This window comes from Balaenoptera physalus (assembly GCF_965194825.1).
Source record: "Balaenoptera physalus genome assembly, contig: HAP1_SCAFFOLD_367, whole genome shotgun sequence".
In the NCBI taxonomy this organism is placed as follows: Eukaryota; Metazoa; Chordata; class Mammalia; order Artiodactyla; family Balaenopteridae; genus Balaenoptera; species Balaenoptera physalus.
Genome location: NW_028126313.1, coordinates 753612 through 775654, shown reverse-complemented (window position 1 = coordinate 775654; position 22043 = coordinate 753612).

Sequence of the window (22043 nt, the reverse complement as noted above, 5' to 3'; positions counted from 1 at the left end):
AGGGTTAGTGTTAGGGTTAGGGCTCGGTTTAGGGTATTGGTTAGGATTAGGGTACGTGTTAGTGTTAGGGTACGGGTTAGGGTTAGGGTACGCGTTAGTGTTATGGTAGTTATTAAACCTATCCCACTCTCTAGATACCCCTTAGCACGTAAAGGAATATTATTTGGAGGTTCAGACATGGAGAAGAGTTTAGACACTAGAATAAGATAAGGAACACACCCATTATAAAGAAATCACATTAGGATTCTCTTTTTAAGCTGTTCCTTAAAACACTAGTGCTTAGGAAATCTATTGGAGGCAGAAGCAGTCAAGGGTAGCCTAGGGTTAGGGTTAGGCTTGGGGTTAGGCTTAGGGTACGGCTTAGGGTACGGGTTCGGGGACGGGTTCGGGTACGGAATAGGGTATGGGTTAGTGTTAGGGTTAGTGTTAGGGTTAGGGCTCAGTTTAGGGTACGGGTTAGGATTAGGTTACGTGTTAGGGTTAGGGAAGGGGTTAGGGTTAGGGTACGCGTTAGTGTTAGGGTAGTTATTAAACCTATCCCACTCTCTAGATACCCCTTAGCACGTAAAGGAATATTATTTGGAGGTCCAGCCATGGAGAAGAGTTTAGACACTAGGATATGATAAGGAACACACCCATTATAAAGAAATCACATTAGGATTCTCTTTTTAAGCTGTTCCTTAAAACACTAGTGCTTAGGAAATCTATTGGAGGCAGAAGCAGTCAAGGATAGCCTAGGGTTACGGCTAGGCTTAGGGTTAGGCTTAGGGTACGGCTTAGGGTACGTGTTCGGGGAGGGGTTAGGGTACCGCGTAGGGTATGGGTTAGGGTTAGGGTTAGGGTTAGTGTTAGGGTTAGGGCTCGGTTTAGGGTACGGGTTAGGATTATGGTACATGTTAGGGTTAGGGTAGGGGTTAGGGTTAGGGTACGTGTTAGGTTTAGGGTAGTTATTAAACCTATCCCACTCTCTAGATACCCCTTAGCACGTAAAGGAATATTATTTGGGGGTCCAGCCATGGAGAAGAGTTTAGACACTAGGATAAGATAAGGAACACACCCATTATAAAGAAATCACGTTAGGATTCTCTTTTTAAGCTGTTCCTAAAAACACTAGTGCTTAGGAAATCTATTGGAGGCAGAAGCAGTCAAGGGTAGCCTAGGGTTAGGGTTAGGCTTAGGGTACGGCTTAGGGTACGGCTTAGGGTACGGGTTCGGGTAGGGCTTCGGGTACGGCATAGGGTATGGGTTAGGCTTAGGGTTAGGGTTAGTGTTAGGGTTAGGGCTCGATTTAGGGTATTGGTTAGGATTAGGGTATGTGTTAGGGTTAGGGTAGGGGTTAGGGTTAGGGTACGCATTAGGGTTACGTTAGTTATTAAACCTATCCCACTATCTAGATACCCCTTAGCAGGTAAAGCCATATTATTTGGGGGTCCATCCATGGAGAAGAGCTTACACACTAAGATAATATAAGGAACACACCCATTATAAAGAAATCACATTAGGATTCTCTTTTTAAGCTGTTCCTTAAAACACTAGTGCTTAGGAAATCTATTGGAGGCAGAAGCAGTCAAGGGTAGCCTAGTGTTAGGGTTAGGCTTGGGGTACGGCATAGGGTACGGGTTCGGGGAGGGCTTCGGGTACGGCGTAGGGTATGTGTTAGGGTTAGGGTTAGGGTTAGTGTTAGAGTTAGGGCTCGGTTTAGGGTACGGGTTAGGATTAGGGTACATGTTAGTGTTAGGGTAGGGGTTAGGGTTAGGGTACGCGTTAGGGTTAGGGTAGTTATTAAACCTATCCCACTCTCTAGATACCCCTTAGCACGTAAAGGAATATTATTTGGGGGTCCAGCCATGGAGAAGAGTTTAGACACTAGGATAAGATAAGGAACACACCCATTATAAAGAAATCACGTTAGGATTCTCTTTTTAAGCTGTTCCTTAAAACACTAGTGCTTAGGAAATCTTTTGGAGACAGAAGCAGTCAAGGGTAGCCTAGTGTTAGGGTTAGGCTATGGAACGGCTTAGGGTACGGCTTACGGTACGGGTTCGGGGAGGGCTTCGGGTACGGTGTAGGGTATGGGTTAGGGTTAGGGTTAGGGTTAGTGTTAGGGTTAGGGCTTGGTTTAGGGTATGGGTTAGGATTAGGGTACGTGTTAGTGTTAAGGTAGGGGTTAGGCTTAGGGTACGCGTTAGTGTTAGGGTAGTTATTAAACCTATCCCACTCTCTAGATACCCCTTAGCACGTAAAGGAATATTATTTGGAGGTCCAGCCATGGAGAAGAGTTTAGACACTAGGATAAGACAAGGAACACACCCATTATAAAGAAATCACATTAGGATTCTCTTTTTAAGCTGTTCCTTTAAACACTAGTGCTTAGGAAATCTATTGGAGGCAGAAGCAGTCAAGGGTAGCCTAGGGTTAGGGTTAGGCTTGGGGTTAGGCTTAGGGTACGGCTTAGGGTACGGGTTCGGGGAGGGGTTCGGGTACGGCATAGGGTATGGGTTAGTGTTAGGGTTAGTGTTAGGGTTAGGGCTCAGTTTAGGGTACGGGTTAGGATTAGGTTACGTGTTAGGGTTAGGGTAGGGGCTAGGGTTAGGGTACGCGTTAGTGTTAGGGTAGTTATTAAACCTATCACACTCTCTAGATACCCCTTAGCACGTAAAGGAATATTATTTGGAGGTCCAGCCATGGAGAAGAGTTTAGACACTAGGATATGATAAGGAACACACCCATTATAAAGAAATCACATTAGGATTCTCTTTTTAAGCTGTTCCTTAAAACACTAGTGCTTAGGAAATCTATTGGAGGCAGAAGCAGTCAAGGGTAGCCTAGGGTTAGGGTACGGCTTAGGGTACGGCTTAGGGTACGGCTTAGGGTACAGGTTCGGGGAGTGCTTCGGGTACGGCGTAGGGTATGGGTTAGGGTTAGGGTTAGGGTTAGTGTTAGGGTTAGGGCTCGGTTTAGGGTATTCGTTAGGATTAGGGTACGTGTTAGGGTTAGGGTAGGTGTTAGGGTTAGGGTACGCGTTAGTGTTAGGGTAGTTATTAAACCTATCCCACTCTCTAGATACCCCTTAGCACGTAAAGGAATATTATTTGGAGGTCCAGCCATGGAGAAGAGTTTAGACACTAGGATAAAATAAGGAACACACCCATTATAAAGAAATCACATTAGGATTCTCTTTTTAAGCTGTTCCTTAAAACACTAGTGCTTAGGAAATCTATTGGAGTCAGAAGCAATCAAGGGTAGCCTAGGGTTAGGGTTAGGCTTAGGGTACGGCTTAGGGCACGGGTTCGGGGAGGGGTCCAGGTACGGCGTAGGGAATGGGTTAGGGTTAGGTTTAGGGTTAGTGTTAGGGTTAGGGCTCGGTTTAGGGTATTGGTTAGGATTAGGGTACGTGTTAGGGTTAGGGTAGGGGTTAGGGTTAGGGTACGCGTTAGTGTTAGGGTACTTATTAAAGCTATCCCACTCTCTAAATACCCCTTAGCACGTAAAGGTATATTATTTGGAGGTCCAGCCATGGAGAAGAGTTTAGACACGAGGATAAGATAAGGAACACACCTATTATAAAGAAATCACATTAGGATTCTCTTTTTAAGCTGTTCCTTAAAACACTAGTGCTTAGGAAATCTACTGGAGGTAGAAGCAGTCAAGGGTAGCCTAGGGTTAGGGATAGGCTTAGGGTACGGCTTAGGGTACGGCTTAGGGTACGGGTTCGGGGAGGGGTTCGTGTACGGCGGAGGGTATGGGTTAGGGTTAGGGTTTGGGTTAGTGTTAGGGTTAGGGCTCAGTTTAGGGTACGGGTTAGGATTAGGTTACGTGTTAGGGTTAGGGTAGGGGTTAGGGTTAGGGTACGCGTTAGTGTTAGGGTAGTTATTAAACCTATCCCACTCTCTAGATACCCCTTAGCACGTAAAGGAATATTATTTGGAGGTCCAGCCATGGAGAAGAGTTTAGACACTAGGATAAGATAAGGAACACACCCATTATAAAGAAATCACATTAGGATTCTCTTTTTAAGCTGTTCCTTAAAACACTAGTGCTTAGGAAATCTACTGGAGGTAGAAGCAGTCAAGGGTAGCCTAGAGTTAGGGTTAGGCTTAGGGTACGGCTTAGGGTACGGCTTAGGGTACGGGTTCGGGGAGGGGTTCGTGTACGGCGGAGGGTATGGGTTAGGGTTAGGGTTTGGGTTAGTGTTACGGTTAGGGCTCAGTTTAGGGTACGGGTTAGGATTAGGTTACGTGTTAGGGTTAGGGTAGGGGTTAGGGTTAGGGTACGCGTTAGTGTTAGGGTAGTTATTAAACCTATCCCACTCTCTAGATACCCCTTAGCACGTAAAGGAATATTATTTGGAGGTCCAGCCATGGAGAAGAGTTTAGACACTAGGATAAGATAAGGAACACACCCATTATAAAGAAATCACATTAGGATTCTCTTTTTAAGCTGTTCCTTAAAACACTAGTGTTTAGGAAATCTATTGGAGGCAGAAGCAGTCAAGGGTAGCCTAGGGTTAGGGTACGGCTTAGGGTACGGCTTAGGGTACGGCTTAGGGTACAGGTTCGGGGAGTGCTTCGGGTACGGCGTAGGGTATGGGTTAGGGTTAGGGTTAGGGTTAGTGTTAGGGTTAGGGCTCGGTTTAGGGTATTCGTTAGGATTAGGGTACGTGTTAGGGTTAGGGTAGGGGTTAGGGTTAGGGTACGCCTTAGTGTTAGGGTAGTTATTAAACCTATCCCACTCTCTAGATACCCCTTAGCACGTAAAGGAATATTATTTGGAGGTCCAGCCATGGAGAAGAGTTTAGACACTAGGATAAAATAAGGAACACACCCATTATAAAGAAATCACATTAGGATTCTCTTTTTAAGCTGTTCCTTAAAACACTAGTGCTTAGGAAATCTATTGGAGTCAGAAGCAATCAAGGGTAGCCTAGGGTTAGGGTTAGGCTTGGGGTTAGGCTTAGGGTACGGCTTAGGGTACGAGTTCGGGGAGGGCTTCGGGTACGGCGTAGGGTATGGGTTACGGTTAGGGTTAGGGTTAGTGTTAGGGTTAGGGCTCGGTTTAGGGTATTGGTTAAGATTAGGGTACGTGTTAGTGTTAAGGTAGGGGTTAGGGTTAGGGTACGCGTTAGTGTTAGGGTAGTTATTAAAACTATCCCACTCTCTAGATACCCCTTGGCACATAAAGGAATATTATTCGGAGGTCCAGCCATGGAGAAGAGTTTAGACACGAGGATAAGATAAGGAACACACCCATTATAAAGAAATCACATTAGGATTCTCTTTTTAAGCTGTTCCTTAAAACACTAGTGCTTAGGAAATCTATTGGAGGCAGAAGCAGTCAAGGGTAGCCTAGGGTTAGGGTTAGGCTTAGGGTACGGCTTAGGGTACGGCTTAGGGTACGGGTTCGGGGAGGGGTCCGGGTACGGCGTAGGGAATGGGGTAGGGTTAGGTTTAGGGTTAGTGTTAGGGTTAGGGCTCGGTTTAGGGTATTGGTTAGGATTAGGGTACGTGTTAGGGTTAGGGTAGGGGTTAGGGTTAGGGTACGCGTTAGTGTTAGGGTATTTATTAAAGCTATCCCACTCTCTAAATACCCCTTAGCACGTAAAGGTATATTATTTGGAGGTCCAGCCATGGAGAAGAGTTTAGACACGAGGATAAGATAAGGAACACACCTATTATAAAGAAATCACATTAGGATTCTCTTTTTAAGCTGTTCCTTAAAACACTAGTGCTTAGGAAATCTATTGGAGGTAGAAGCAGTCAAGGGTAGCCTAGGGTTAGGGTTAGGCTTAGGGTACGGCTTAGGGTACGGCTTAGGGTACGGGTTCGGGGAGGGGTTCGTGTACGGCGGAGGGTATGGGTTAGGGTTAGGGTTTGGGTTAGTGTTAGGGTTAGGGCTCCGTTTAGGCTACGGGATAGGATTAGGGTACGTGTTAGGGTTAGAGTAGGGGTTAAGGTTAGGGTACGCGTTAGGGTTAGGGTAGTTATTAAACCTATCCCACTCTCTAGATACCCCCTAGCACGTAAAGGAATATTATTTCTGGGTCCAGCCATGGAGAAGAGTTTAGACAGTAGGATAAGATAAGGAACACACCCATTATAAAGAAATCACATTAGGATTCTCTTTTTAAGCTGTTCCTTAAAACACTAGTGTTTAGGAAATCTATTGGAGGCAGAAGCAGTCAAGGGTAGCCTAGGGTTAGGGTACGGCTTAGGGTACGGCTTAGGGTACGGCTTAGGGTACAGGTTCGGGGAGTGCTTCGGGTACGGCGTAGGGTATGGGTTAGGGTTAGGGTTAGGGTTAGTGTTAGGGTTAGGGCTCGGTTTAGGGTATTCGTTAGGATTAGGGTACGTGTTAGGGTTAGGTTAGGGGTTAGGGTTAGGGTACGCCTTAGTGTTAGGGTAGTTATTAAACCTATCCCACTCTCTAGATACCCCTTAGCACGTAAAGGAATATTATTTGGAGGTCCAACCATGGAGAAGAGTTTAGACACTAGGATAAAATAAGGAACACACCCATTATAAAGAAATCACATTAGGATTCTCTTTTTAAGCTGTTCCTTAAAACACTAGTGCTTAGGAAATCTATTGGAGTCAGAAGCAATCAAGGGTAGCCTAGGGTTAGGGTTAGGCTTGGGGTTAGGCTTAGGGTACGGCTTAGGGTACGAGTTCGGGGAGGGCTTCGGGTACGGCGTAGGGTATGGGTTACGGTTAGGGTTAGGGTTAGTGTTAGGGTTAGGGCTCGGTTTAGGGTATTGGTTAAGATTAGGGTACGTGTTAGTGTTAAGGTAGGGGTTAGGGTTAGGGTACGCGTTAGTGTTAGGGTAGTTATTAAAACTATCCCACTCTCTAGATACCCCTTGGCACATAAAGGAATATTATTCGGAGGTCCAGCCATGGAGAAGAGTTTAGACACGAGGATAAGATAAGGAACACACCCATTATAAAGAAATCACATTAGGATTCTCTTTTTAAGCTGTTCCTTAAAACACTAGTGCTTAGGAAATCTATTGGAGGCAGAAGCAGTCAAGGGTAGCCTAGTGTTAGGGTTAGGCTTAGGGTACGGCTTAGGGTACGGCTTAGGGTACGGGTTCGGGGAGGGGTCCGGGTACGGCGTAGGGAATGGGGTAGGGTTAGGTTTAGGGTTAGTGTTAGGGTTAGGGCTCGGTTTAGGGTATTGGTTAGGATTAGGGTACGTGTTAGGGTTAGGGTAGGGTTTAGGGTTAGGGTACGCGTTAGTGTTAGGGTATTTATTAAAGCTATCCCACTCTCTAAATACCCCTTAGCACGTAAAGGTATATTATTTGCAGGTCCAGCCATGGAGAAGAGTTTAGACACGAGGATAAGATAAGGAACACACCTATTATAAAGAAATCACATTAGGATTCTCTTTTTAAGCTGTTCCTTAAAACACTAGTGCTTAGGAAATCTATTGGAGGTAGAAGCAGTCAAGGGTAGCCTAGGGTTAGGGTTAGGCTTAGGGTACGGCTTAGGGTACGGCTTAGGGTACGGGTTCGGGGAGGGGTTCGTGTACGGCGGAGGGTATGGGTTAGGGTTAGGGTTTGGGTTAGTGTTAGGGTTAGGGCTCCGTTTAGGCTATGGGATAGGATTAGGGTACGTGTTAGGGTTAGAGTAGGGGTTAAGGTTAGGGTACGCGTTAGGGTTAGGGTAGTTATTAAACCTATCCCACTCTCTAGATACCCCTTAGCACGTAAAGGAATATTATTTCTGGGTCCAGCCATGGAGAAGAGTTTAGACAGTAGGATAAGATAAGGAACACACCCATTATAAAGAAATCACATTAGGATTCTCTTTTTAAGCTGTTCCTTAAAACACTAGTGCTTAGGAAATCTATTGTAGGCAGAAGCAGTCAAGGGTAGCCTAGGGTTAGGGTTAGGCTTAGGGTTAGGCTTAGGGTGCGGCTTAGGGTACGGGTTCGGGGAGGGCTTCTGGTACGGCGTAGGGTATGGGTTGGGGTTAGGGTTAGGGTTAGTGTTAGGGTTAGGGCTCGGTTTAGGGTACGGGTTAGGATTAGGGTACGTGTTAGGGTTAGGGTAGGGGTTAGGGTTAGGGTACGCATTACGGTTAGGGTAGTTATTAAACCTATCCCACTATCTAGATACCCCTTAGCAGGTAAAGCCATATTATTTGGGGGTCCATCCATGGAGAAGAGTTTAGACACTAGGATAAGACAAGGAACACACCCATTATAAAGAAATCACATTAGGATTCTCTTTTTAAGCTGTTCCTTAAAACACTAGTGCTTAGGAAATCTATTGGAGGCATAAGCAGTCAAGGGTAGCCTAGGGTTAGGGTTAGGCTTAGGGTTAGGCTTAGGGTACGGGTTCGGTGAGGGCTTCGGGTACGGCGTAGTGTATCAGTTAGGGATAGGGTTAGGGTTAGTGTTAGGGTTAGGGCTCGGTTTAGGGTACGGGTTAGGATTAGGGTACGTGTTATGGTTAGGGTAGGGGTTAGGGTTAGGGTACGCGTTAGTGTTAGGGTAGTTATTAAACCTATCCCACTATCTAGATACCCCTTAGCACGTAAAGGAATATTATTTGGGGGTCCAGCCATGGAGAAGAGTTTAGACACTAGGATAAGATATGGAACACACCCATTATAAAGAAATCACATTAGGATTCTCTTTTTAAGCTGTTCCTTAAAACACTAGTGCTTAGGAAATCTATTGGAGGCAGAAGCAGTCAAGGGTAGCCTAGGGTTAGGGTTAGGCTTAGGGTTAGGCTTAGGGTACGGCTTAGGGTACGGGTTCGGGGAGGGCTTCTGGTACGGCGTAGGGTATGGGTTGGGGTTAGGGTTAGGGTTAGTGTTAGGGTTAGGGCTCGGTTTAGGGTACGGGTTAGGATTAGGGTACGTGTTAGGGTTAGGGTAGGGGTTAGGGTTAGGGTAAGCATTACGGTTAGGGTAGTTATTAAACCTATCCCACTATCTAGATACCACTTATCAGGTAAAGCCATATTATTTCGGGGTCCATCCATGGAGAAGAGTTTAGACACTAGGATAAGATATGGAACACACCCATTATAAAGAAATCACATTAGGATTCTCTTTTTAAGCTGTTCCTTAAAACACTAGTGCTTAGGAAATCTATTGGAGGCAGAAGCAGTCAAGGGTAGCCTAGGGTTAGGGTTAGGCTTAGGGTACGGCTTAGGGTCCGGCTTAGGGTATGTGTTCGGGGAGGGCTTCGGGTACGGCGTAGGGTATGGGTTAGGGTTAGGGTTAGGGTTAGTGTTAGGGTTAGGGCTCGGTTTAGGGTATTGGTTAGGATTAGGGTACGTGTTAGTGTTAGGGTAGGGGTTAGGGTTAGGGTACGCGTTAGTGTTAGGGTAGTTATTAAACCTATCCCACTCTCTAGATACCCCTTAGCACGTAAAGGAATATTATTTGGAGGTCCAGCCATGGAGAAGAATTTAGACACTTGGATATGATAAGGAACACACCTATTATAAAGAAATCACATTAGGATTCTCTTTTTAAGCTGTTCCTTAAAACACTAGTGCTTAGGAAACCTACTGGAGGCAGAAGCAGTCAAGGGTAGCCTAGGGTTAGGGTTAGGCTTAGAGTTAGGGTTAGGGTACGGCTTAGGGTACGGGTTCGGGGAGGGGTTCGGGCACGGCGTAGGGTATGGTTTAGGGTTAGGGTTAGGGTTAGTGTTAGGGTTAGGGATCGGTTTAGGGTACGGGTTAGGATTAGGGTATGTGTTAGGGTTAGGGTAGGGGTTAGGGTTAGGGTACGCGTTAGTGTTAGGGTAGTTATTAAACCTATCCCACTCTCTAGATACCCCTTAGCACGTAAAGGAATATTATTTGGAGGTCCAGCCATGGAGAAGAGTTTAGACACTAGGATAAGATAAGGAACACACCCATTATAAAGAAATCACATTAGGATTCTCTTTTTAAGCTGTTCCTTAAAACACTAGTGTTTAGGAAATCTATTGGAGGCAGAAGCAGTCAAGGGTAGCCTAGGGTTAGGGTACGGCTTAGGGTACGGCTTAGGGTACGGCTTAGGGTACAGGTTCGGGGAGTGCTTCGGGTACGGCGTAGGGTATGGGTTAGGGTTAGGGTTAGGGTTAGTGTTAGGGTTAGGGCTCGGTTTAGGGTATTCGTTAGGATTAGGGTACGTGTTAGGGTTAGGGTAGGGGTTAGGGTTAGGGTACGCCTTAGTGTTAGGGTAGTTATTAAACCTATCCCACTCTCTAGATACCCCTTAGCACGTAAAGGAATATTATTTGGAGGTCCAGCCATGGAGAAGAGTTTAGACACTAGGATAAAATAAGGAACACACCCATTATAAAGAAATCACATTAGGATTCTCTTTTTAAGCTGTTCCTTAAAACACTAGTGCTTAGGAAATCTATTGGAGTCAGAAGCAATCAAGGGTAGCCTAGGGTTAGGGTTAGGCTTGGGGTTAGGCTTAGGGTACGGCTTAGGGTACGAGTTCGGGGAGGGCTTCGGGTACGGCGTAGGGTATGGGTTACGGTTAGGGTTAGGGTTAGTGTTAGGGTTAGGGCTCGGTTTAGGGTATTGGTTAAGATTAGGGTACGTGTTAGTGTTAAGGTAGGGGTTAGGGTTAGGGTACGCGTTAGTGTTAGGGTAGTTATTAAAACTATCCCACTCTCTAGATACCCCTTGGCACATAAAGGAATATTATTCGGAGGTCCAGCCATGGAGAAGAGTTTAGACACGAGGATAAGATAAGGAACACACGCATTATAAAGAAATCACATTAGGATTCTCTTTTTAAGCTGTTCCTTAAAACACTAGTGCTTAGGAAATCTATTGGAGGCAGAAGCAGTCAAGGGTAGCCTAGGGTTAGGGTTAGGCTTAGGGTACGGCTTAGGGTACGGCTTAGGGTACGGGTTCGGGGAGGGGTCCGGGTACGGCGTAGGGAATGGGGTAGGGTTAGGTTTAGGGTTAGTGTTAGGGTTAGGGCTCGGTTTAGGGTATTGGTTAGGATTAGGGTACGTGTTAGGGTTAGGGTAGGGGTTAGGGTTAGGGTACGCGTTAGTGTTAGGGTATTTATTAAAGCTATCCCACTCTCTAAATACCCCTTAGCACGTAAAGGTATATTATTTGGAGGTCCAGCCATGGAGAAGAGTTTAGACACGAGGATAAGATAAGGAACACACCTATTATAAAGAAATCACATTAGGATTCTCTTTTTAAGCTGTTCCTTAAAACACTAGTGCTTAGGAAATCTATTGGAGGTAGAAGCAGTCAAGGGTAGCCTAGGGTTAGGGTTAGGCTTAGGGTACGGCTTAGGGTACGGCTTAGGGTACGGGTTCGGGGAGGGGTTCGTGTACGGCGGAGGGTATGGGTTAGGGTTAGGGTTTGGGTTAGTGTTAGGGTTAGGGCTCCGTTTAGGCTACGGGATAGGATTAGGGTACGTGTTAGGGTTAGAGTAGGGGTTAAGGTTAGGGTACGCGTTAGGGTTAGGGTAGTTATTAAACCTATCCCACTCTCTAGATACCCCTTAGCACGTAAAGGAATATTATTTCTGGGTCCAGCCATGGAGAAGAGTTTAGACAGTAGGATAAGATAAGGAACACACCCATTATAAAGAAATCACATTAGGATTCTCTTTTTAAGCTGTTCCTTAAAACACTAGTGCTTAGGAAATCTATTGTAGGCAGAAGCAGTCAAGGGTAGCCTAGGGTTAGGGTTAGGCTTAGGGTTAGGCTTAGGGTGCGGCTTAGGGTACGGGTTCGGGGAGGGCTTCTGGTACGGCGTAGGGTATGGGTTGGGGTTAGGGTTAGGGTTAGTGTTAGGGTTAGGGCTCGGTTTAGGGTACGGGTTAGGATTAGGGTACGTGTTAGGGTTAGGGTAGGGGTTAGGGTTAGGGTACGCATTACGGTTAGGGTAGTTATTAAACCTATCCCACTATCTAGATACCCCTTAGCAGGTAAAGCCATATTATTTGGGGGTCCATCCATGGAGAAGAGTTTAGACACTAGGATAAGACAAGGAACACACCCATTATAAAGAAATCACATTAGGATTCTCTTTTTAAGCTGTTCCTTAAAACACTAGTGCTTAGGAAATCTATTGGAGGCATAAGCAGTCAAGGGTAGCCTAGGGTTAGGGTTAGGCTTAGGGTTAGGCTTAGGGTATGGGTTCGGTGAGGGCTTCGGGTACGGCGTAGTGTATCAGTTAGGGATAGGGTTAGGGTTAGTGTTAGGGTTAGGGCTCGGTTTAGGGTACGGGTTAGGATTAGGGTACGTGTTATGGTTAGGGTAGGGGTTAGGGTTAGGGTACGCGTTAGTGTTAGGGTAGTTATTAAACCTATCCCACTATCTAGATACCCCTTAGCACGTAAAGGAATATTATTTGGGGGTCCAGCCATGGAGAAGAGTTTAGACACTAGGATAAGATATGGAACACACCCATTATAAAGAAATCACATTAGGATTCTCTTTTTAAGCTGTTCCTTAAAACACTAGTGCTTAGGAAATCTATTGGAGGCAGAAGCAGTCAAGGGTAGCCTAGGGTTAGGGTTAGGCTTAGGGTTAGGCTTAGGGTACGGCTTAGGGTACGGGTTCGGGGAGGGCTTCTGGTACGGCGTAGGGTATGGGTTGGGGTTAGGGTTAGGGTTAGTGTTAGGGTTAGGGCTCGGTTTAGGGTACGGGTTAGGATTAGGGTACGTGTTAGGGTTAGGGTAGGGGTTAGGGTTAGGGTAAGCATTACGGTTAGGGTAGTTATTAAACCTATCCCACTATCTAGATACCACTTATCAGGTAAAGCCATATTATTTCGGGGTCCATCCATGGAGAAGAGTTTAGACACTAGGATAAGATATGGAACACACCCATTATAAAGAAATCACATTAGGATTCTCTTTTTAAGCTGTTCCTTAAAACACTAGTGCTTAGGAAATCTATTGGAGGCAGAAGCAGTCAAGGGTAGCCTAGGGTTAGGGTTAGGCTTAGGGTACGGCTTAGGGTCCGGCTTAGGGTATGTGTTCGGGGAGGGCTTCGGGTACGGCGTAGGGTATGGGTTAGGGTTAGGGTTAGGGTTAGTGTTAGGGTTAGGGCTCGGTTTAGGGTATTGGTTAGGATTAGGGTACGTGTTAGTGTTAGGGTAGGGGTTAGGGTTAGGGTACGCGTTAGTGTTAGGGTAGTTATTAAACCTATCCCACTCTCTAGATACCCCTTAGCACGTAAAGGAATATTATTTGGAGGTCCAGCCATGGAGAAGAATTTAGACACTTGGATATGATAAGGAACACACCTATTATAAAGAAATCACATTAGGATTCTCTTTTTAAGCTGTTCCTTAAAACACTAGTGCTTAGGAAACCTACTGGAGGCAGAAGCAGTCAAGGGTAGCCTAGGGTTAGGGTTAGGCTTAGGGTTAGGGTTAGGGTACGGCTTAGGGTACGGGTTCGGGGAGGGGTTCGGGCACGGCGTAGGGTATGGTTTAGGGTTAGGGTTAGGGTTAGTGTTAGGGTTAGGGATCGGTTTAGGGTACGGGTTAGGATTAGGGTATGTGTTAGGGTTAGGGTAGGGGTTAGGGTTAGGGTACGCGTTAGGGTTAGGGTAGTTATTAAACCTATCCCACTCTCTAGATACCCCTTAGCACGTAAAGGAATATTATTTGGAGGTCCAGCCATGGAGAAGAGTTTAGACACTTGGATATGATAAGGAACACACCCATTATAAAGACATCACATTAGGATTCTCTTTTTAAGCTGTTCCTTAAAACACTAGTGCTTAGGAAATCTATTGGAGGCAGAAGCAGTCAAGGGTAGCCTAGGGTTAGGGTACGGCTTAGGGTACGGCTTAGGGTACGGCTTAGGGTACAGGTTCGGGGAGGGCTTCGGGTACGGCGTAGGGTATGGGTTAGGGTTAGGGTTAGGGTTAGTGTTAGGGTTAGGGCTCCTTTTAGGGTATTCGTTAGGATTAGGGTACGTGTTAGGGTTAGGGTAGGGGTTAGGGTTAGGGTACGCGTTAGTGTTAGGGTAGTTATTAAACCTATCCCACTCTCTAGATACCCCTTAGCACGTAAAGGAATATTATTTGGAGGTCCAGCCATGGAGAAGAGTTTAGACACTAGGATAAAATAAGGAACACACCCATTATAAAGAAATCACATTAGGATTCTCTTTTTAAGCTGTTCCTTAAAACACTAGTGCTTAGGAAATCTATTGGAGTCAGAAGCAATCAAGGGTAGCCTAGGGTTAGGGTTAGGCTTGGGTTTAGGCTTAGGGTACGGCTTAGGGTACGAGTTCGGGGAGGGCTTCGGGTACGGCGTAGGGTATGGGTTACGGTTAGGGTTAGGGTTAGTGTTAGGGTTAGGGCTCGGTTTAGGGTATTGGTTAAGATTAGGGTACGTGTTAGTGTTAAGGTAGGGGTTAGGGTTAGGGTACGCGTTAGTGTTAGGGTAGTTATTAAAACTATCCCACTCTCTAGATACCCCTTGGCACATAAAGGAATATTATTCGGAGGTCCAGCCATGGAGAAGAGTTTAGACACGAGGATAAGATAAGGAACACACCCATTATAAAGAAATCACGTTAGGATTCTCTTTTTAATCTGTTCCTTAAAACACTAGTGCTTAGGAAATCTATTGGAGGCAGAAGCAGTCAAGGGTAGCCTAGGGTTAGGGTTAGGCTTAGGGTACGGCTTAGGGTACGGCGTACGGTACGGGTTCGGGGAGGGCTTCGGGTACGGCGTAGGGTATGGGTTAGGGTTAGGGTTAGGGTTAGTGTTAGGGTTAGGGTTCAGTTTAGGGTATTGGTTAGGATTAGGGTACAGGTTAGGGTTAGGGTACACGTTAGTGTTAGGGTAGTTATTAAACCTATCCCACTCTCTAGATACCCCTTAGCACGTAAAGGAATATTATTTGGAGGTCCACCCATGGAGAAGAGTTTAGACACTAGGATAAGATAAGGAACACACCCATTATAAAGAAATCTCATTAGGATTCTTTTTTTAAGCTGTTCCTTAAAACACTAGTGCTTAAGAAATCTATTGGAGGCATAAGCATTCAAGGGTAGCCTAGTGTTAGGGTTAGGCTTAGGGTTAGGCTTAGGGTACGGCTTAGGGTACAGGTTCGGTGAGGGCTTCGGGTACGGCGTAGGGTATGGGTTAGGGTTAGGGTTAGGGTTAGTGTTAGGGTTAGGGCTCGGTTTAGGATACGGGTTAGGATTAGGGTACGTGTTAGGGCTAGGGTAGAGGTTAGGGTTAGGGTACGCGTTAGGGTTAGGGTAGTTATTAAACCTATCCCACTCTCTAGATACCCCTTAGCACGTAAAGGAATATTGTTTGGGGGTGCAGACATGGAGAAGAGTTTTGACACCAGGATAAGATAAGGTACACACCCATTATAAAGAAATCACATTAGGATTCTCTTTTTAAGCTGTTCCTTAAAACACTAATGCTTAGGAAACCTACTGGAGGCAGAAGCAGTCAAGGGTAGCCTAGGGTTAGGGTTAGGCTTAGGGTTAGGGTTAGGGTACGGCTTAGGGTACGGGTTCGGGGAGGGGTTCGGGCACGGCGTAGGGTATGGTTTAGGGTTAGGGTTAGGGTTAGTGTTAGGGTTAGGGATCGGTTTAGGGTACGGGTTAGGATTAGGGTATGTGTTAGGGTTAGGGTAGGGGTTAGGGTTAGGGTACGCGTTAGGGTTAGGGTAGTTATTAAACCTATCCCACTCTCTAGATACCCCTTAGCACGTAAAGGAATATTATTTGGGGTTCCAGCCATGGAGAAGAGTTTAGACACTAGGATAAGATAAGGAACACACCCATTATAAAGAAATCACATTAGGATTCTCTTTTTAATCTGTTCCTTAAAACACTAGTGCTTAGGAAATCTATTGGAGGCAGAAGCAGTCAAGGGTAGCCTAGGGTTAGGGTTAGGCTTAGGGTACGGCTTAGCGTACGGCTTACGGTACGGGTTCGGGGAGGGCTTCGGGTACGGCGTAGGGTATGGGTTAGGGTTAGGGTTAGGGTTAGTGTTAGGGTTAGGGTTCAGTTTAGGGTATTGGTTAGGATTAGGGTACAGGTTAGGGTTAGGGTACACGTTAGTGTTAGGGTAGTTATTAAACCTATCCCACTCTCTAGATACCCCTTAGCACGTAAAGGAATATTATTTGGAGGTCCAGCCATGGAGAAGAGTTTAGACACTTGGATATGATAAGGAACACACCCATTATAAAGAAATCACATTAGGATTCTCTTTTTAAGCTGTTCCTTAAAACACTAGTGCTTAGGAAATCTATTGGAGGCAGAAGCAGTCAAGGGTAGCCTAGGGTTAGGGTTAGGCTTAGGGTTAGGCTTAGGGTACGGCTTAGGGTACGGGTTCGGGGAGGGGTCTGGGTACGGCGTAGGGAATGGGTTAGGGTTAGGTTTAAGGTTAGTTTTAGGGTTAGGGCTCGGTTTAGGGTATTGGTTAGGATTAGGGTACGTGTTAAGGTTAGGGTAGGGGTTAGGGGTAGGGTACGCGTTAGTGTTAGGGTACTTATTAAAGCTATCCCACTCTCTAAATACCCCTTAGCACGTAAAGGTATATTATTTGGAGGTCCAGCCATGGAGAAGAATTTAGACACTAGGATAAGATAAGGAACACACCCATTATAAAGAAATCACATTAGGATTCTCTTTTTAAGCTGTTCCTTAAAACACTAGTGCTTAGGAAATCTATTGTAGGCAGAAGCAGTCAAGGGTAGCCTAGGGTTAGGGTTAGGCTTAGGGTTAGGCTTAGGGTACGGCTTCGGGTACGGATTCGGGGAGGGCTTCTGGTACGGCGTAGGGTATGGGTTGGGGTTAGGGTTAGGGTTAGTGTTAGGGTTAGGGCTCGGTTTAGGGTACGGGTTAGGATTAGGGTACGTGTTAGGGTTAGGGTAGGGGTTAGGGTTAGGGTACGCATTACGGTTAGGGTAGTTATTAAACCTATCCCACTCTCTAGATACCCCTTAGCAGGTAAAGCCATATTATTTGGGGGTCCATCCATGGAGAAGAGTTTAGACACTAGGATAAGACAAGGAACACACCCAATATAAAGAAATCACATTAGGATTCTCTTTTTAAGCTGTTCCTTAAAACACTAGTGCTTAGGAAATCTATTGGAGGCATAAGCAGTCAAGGGTAGCCTAGGGTTAGGGTTAGGCTTAGGGTTAGGCTTAGGGTACGGGTTCGGTGAGGGCTTCGGGTACGGCGTAGTGTATCGGTTAGGGTTAGGGTTAGGGTTAGTGTTAGAGTTAGGGCTCGGTTTAGGGTACGGGTTAGGATTAGGGTACGTGTTATGGTTAGGGTAGGGGTTAGGGTTAGGGTACGCGTTAGAGTTAGGGTAGTTATTAAACCTATCCCACTCTCTAGATACCCCTTAGCACGTAAAGGAATATTATTTGGGGGTCCAGCCATGGAGAAGAGTTTAGACACTAGGATAAGATATGGAACACACCCATTATAAAGAAATCACATTAGGATTCTCTTTTTAAGCTGTTCCTTAAAACACTAGTGCTTAGGAATTCTATTGGAGGCAGAAGCAGTCAAGGGTAGCCTAGGGTTAGGGTTAGGCTTAGGGTTAGGCTTAGGGTACGGCTTAGGTTACGGGTTCGGGGAGGGCTTCTGGTACGGCGTAGGGTATGGGTTGGGGTTAGGGTTAGGGTTAGTGTTAGGGTTAGGGCTCGGTTTAGGGTACGGGTTAGGATTAGGGTACGTGTTAGGGTTAGGGTAGGGGTTAGGGTTAGGGTACACATTACGGTTAGGGTAGTTATTAAACCTATCCCACTATCTAGATACCCCTTAGCAGGTAAAGCCATATTATTTGGGGGTCCATCCATGGAGAAGAGTTTAGACACTAGGATAAGACAAGGAACACACCCATTATAAAGAAATCACATTAGGATTCTCTTTTTAAGCTGTTCCTCAAAACACTAGTGCTTAGGAAATCTATTGGAGGCATAAGCAGTCAAGGGTAGCCTAGGGTTAGGGTTAGGCTTAGGGTTAGGCTTAGGGTACGGCTTAGGGTACGGGTTCGGTGAGGGCTTCGGGTACGGCGTAGTGTATCTGTTAGGGTTAGGGTTAGGGTTAGTGTTAGGGTTAGGGCTCGGTTTAGGGTACGGGTTAGGATTAGGGTACGTGTTATGGTTAGGGTAGGGGTTAGGGTTAGGGTACGCGTTAGGGTTAGGGTAGTTATTGAACCTATCCCACTCTCTAGATACCCCTTAGCACGTAAAGGAATATTATTTGGGGGTCCAGCCATGGAGAAGAGTTTAGACACTAGGATAAGTTATGGAACACACCCATTATAAAGAAATCACATTAGGATTCTCTTTTTAAGCTGTTCCTTAAAACACTAGTGCTTAGGAAATCTATTGGAGGCAGAAGCAGTCAAGGGTAGCCTAGGGTTAGGGTTAGGCTTAGGGTACGGCTTAGGGTATGGCTTAGGGTATGGGTTCGGGGAGGGCTTCGGGTACGGCGTAGGGTATGGGTTAGGGTTAGGGTTAGGGTTAGTGTTAGGGTTAGGGCTCGGTTTAGGGTATTGGTTAGGATTAGGGTACGTGTTAGTGTTAGGGTAGGGGTTAGGGTTAGGGTTAGGGTTAGGGTTAGGGTTAGGGTTAGGGTTAGGGTTAGGGTTAGGTTTAGGGTTAGGGTTAGGGTTAGGGTTAGGGTACGGGTTCGGGGAGGGGTTCGTGTACGGCGGAGGGTATGGGTTAGGGTTAGGGTTTGGGTTAGTGTTAGGGTTAGGGCTCCGTTTAGGCTACGGGATAGGATTAGGGTACGTGTTAGGGTTAGAGTAGGGGTTAAGGTTAGGGTACGCGTTAGGGTTAGGGTAGTTATTAAACCTATCCCACTCTCTAGATACCCCTTAGCACGTAAAGGAATATTATTTCTGGGTCCAGCCATGGAGAAGAGTTTAGACAGTAGGATAAGATAAGGAACACACCCATTATAAAGAAATCACATTAGGATTCTCTTTTTAAGCTGTTCCTTAAAACACTAGTGCTTAGGAAATCTATTGTAGGCAGAAGCAGTCAAGGGTAGCCTAGGGTTAGGGTTAGGCTTAGGGTTAGGCTTAGGGTGCGGCTTAGGGTACGGGTTCGGGGAGGGCTTCTGGTACGGCATAGGGTATGGGTTGGGGTTAGGGTTAGGGTTAGTGTTAGGGTTAGGGCTCGGTTTAGGGTACGGGTTAGGATTAGGGTACGTGTTAGGTTTAGGGTAGGGGTTAGGGTTAGGGTACGCATTACGGTTAGGGTAGTTATTAAACCTATCCCACTATCTAGATACCCCTTAGCAGGTAAAGCCATATTATTTGGGGGTCCATCCACGGAGAAGAGTTTAGACACTAGGATAAGACAAGGAACACACCCATTATAAAGAAATCACATTAGGATTCTCTTTTTAAGCTGTTCCTTAAAACACTAGTGCTTAGGAAATCTATTGGAGGCATAAGCAGTCAAGGGTAGCCTAGGGTTAGGGTTAGGCTTAGGGTTAGGCTTAGGGTACGGGTTCGGTGAGGGCTTCGGGTACGGCGTAGTGTATCAGTTAGGGATAGGGTTAGGGTTAGTGTTAGGGTTAGGGCTCGGTTTAGGGTACGGGTTAGGATTAGGGTACGTGTTATGGTTAGGGTAGGGGTTAGGGTTAGGGTACGCGTTAGTGTTAGGGTAGTTATTAAACCTATCCCACTATCTAGATACCCCTTAGCACGTAAAGGAATATTATTTGGGGGTCCAGCCATGGAGAAGAGTTTAGACACTAGGAAAAGATATGGAACACACCCATTATAAAGAAATCACATTAGGATTCTCTTTTTAAGCTGTTCCTTAAAACACTAGTGCTTAGGAAATCTATTGGAGGCAGAAGCAGTCAAGGGTAGCCTAGGGTTAGGGTTAGGCTTAGGGTACGGCTTAGGGTACGGGTTCGGGGAGGGCTTCTGGTACGGCGTAGGGTATGGGTTGGGGTTAGGGTTAGGGTTAGTGTTAGGGTTAGGGCTCGGTTTAGGGTACGGGTTAGGATTAGGTTACGTGTTAGGGTTAGGGTAGGGGTTAGGGTTAGGGTAAGCATTACGGTTAGGGTAGTTATTAAACCTATCCCACTATCTAGATACCACTTATCAGGTAAAGCCATATTATTTCGGGGTCCATCCATGGAGAAGAGTTTAGACACTAGGATAAGACAAGGAACACAACCATTATAAAGAAATCACATTAGGATTCTCTTTTTAAGCTGTTCCTTAAAACACTAGTGCTTAGGAAATCTATTGGAGGCATAAGCAGTCAAGGGTAGCCTAGGGTTAGGGTTAGGCTTAGGGTTAGGCTTAGGGTACGGCTTAGGGTACGGGTTCGGTGAGGGCTTCGGGTACGGCGTAGTGTATCGGTTAGGGTTAGGGTTAGGGTTAGTGTTAGGGTTAGGGCTCGGTTTAGGGTACGGGTTAGGATTAGGGTACGTGTTATGGTTAGGGTAGGGGTTAGGGTTAGGGTACGCGTTAGGGTTAGGGTAGTTATTAAACCTATCCCACTCTCTAGATACCCCTTAGCACGTAAAGGAATATTATTTGGGGGTCCAGCCATGGAGAAGAGTTTAGACACTAGGATAAGATATGGAACACACCCATTATAAAGAAATCACATTAGGATTCTCTTTTTAAGCTGTTCCTTAAAACACTAGTGCTTAGGAAATCTATTGGAGGCAGAAGCAGTCAAGGGTAGCCTAGGGTTAGGGTTAGGCTTAGGGTACGGCTTAGGGTCCGGCTTAGGGTATGGGTTCGGGGAGGGCTTCGGGTACGGCGTAGGGTATGGGTTAGGGTTAGGGTTAGGGTTAGTGTTAGGGTTAGGGCTCGGTTTAGGGTATTGGTTAGGATTAGGGTACGTGTTAGTGTTAGGGTAGGGGTTAGGGTTAGGGTACGCGTTAGTGTTAGGGTAGTTATTAAACCTATCCCACTCTCTAGATACCCCTTAGCACGTAAAGGAATATTATTTGGAGGTCCACCCATGGAGAAGAGTTTAGACACTAGGATAAGATAAGGAACACACCCATTATAAAGAAATCTCATTAGGATTCTCTTTTTAAGCTGTTCCTTAAAACACTAGTGCTTAAGAAATCTATTGGAGGCATAAGCATTCAAGGGTAGCCTAGGGTTAGGTTTAGGCTTAGGGTTAGGCTTAGGGTACGGCTTAGGGTACGGGTTCGGTGAGGGCTTCGGGTACGGCGTAGGGTATGGGTTAGGGTTAGGGTTAGGGTTAGTGTTAGGGTTAGGGCTCGGTTTAGGATACGGGTTAGGATTAGGGTACGTGTTAGGGCTAGGGTAGAGGTTAGGGTTAGGGTACGCGTTAGGGTTAGGGTAGTTATTAAACCTATCCCACTCTCTAGATACCCCTTAGCACGTAAAGGAATATTATTTGGGGGTGCAGACATGGAGAAGAGTTTTGACACCAGGATAAGATAAGGTACACACCCATTATAAAGAAATCACATTAGGATTCTCTTTTTAAGCTGTTCCTTAAAACACTAATGCTTAGGAAACCTACTGGAGGCAGAAGCAGTCAAGGGTAGCCAAGGGTTAGGGTTAGGCTTAGGGTTAGGGTTAGGGTACGGCTTAGGGTACGGGTTCGGGGAGGGGTTCGGGCACGGCGTAGGGTATGGTTTAGGGTTAGGGTTAGGGTTAGTGTTAGGGTTAGGGATCGGTTTAGGGTACGGGTTAGGATTAGGGTATGTGTTAGGGTTAGGGTAGGGGTTAGGGTTAGGGTACGCGTTAGGGTTAGGGTAGTTATTAAACCTATCCCACTCTCTAGATACCCCTTAGCACGTAAAGGAATATTATTTGGAGGTCCAGCCATGGAGAAGAGTTTAGACACTTGGATATGATAAGGAACACACCCATTATAAAGAAATCACATTAGGATTCTCTTTTTAAGCTGTTCCTTAAAACACTAGTGCTTAGGAAATCTATTGGAGGCAGAAGCAGTCAAGGGTAGCCTAGGGTTAGGGTACGGCTTAGGGTACGGCTTAGGGTACGGCTTAGGGTACAGGTTCGGGGAGGGCTTCGGGTACGGCGTAGGGTATGGGTTAGGGTTAGGGTTAGGGTTAGTG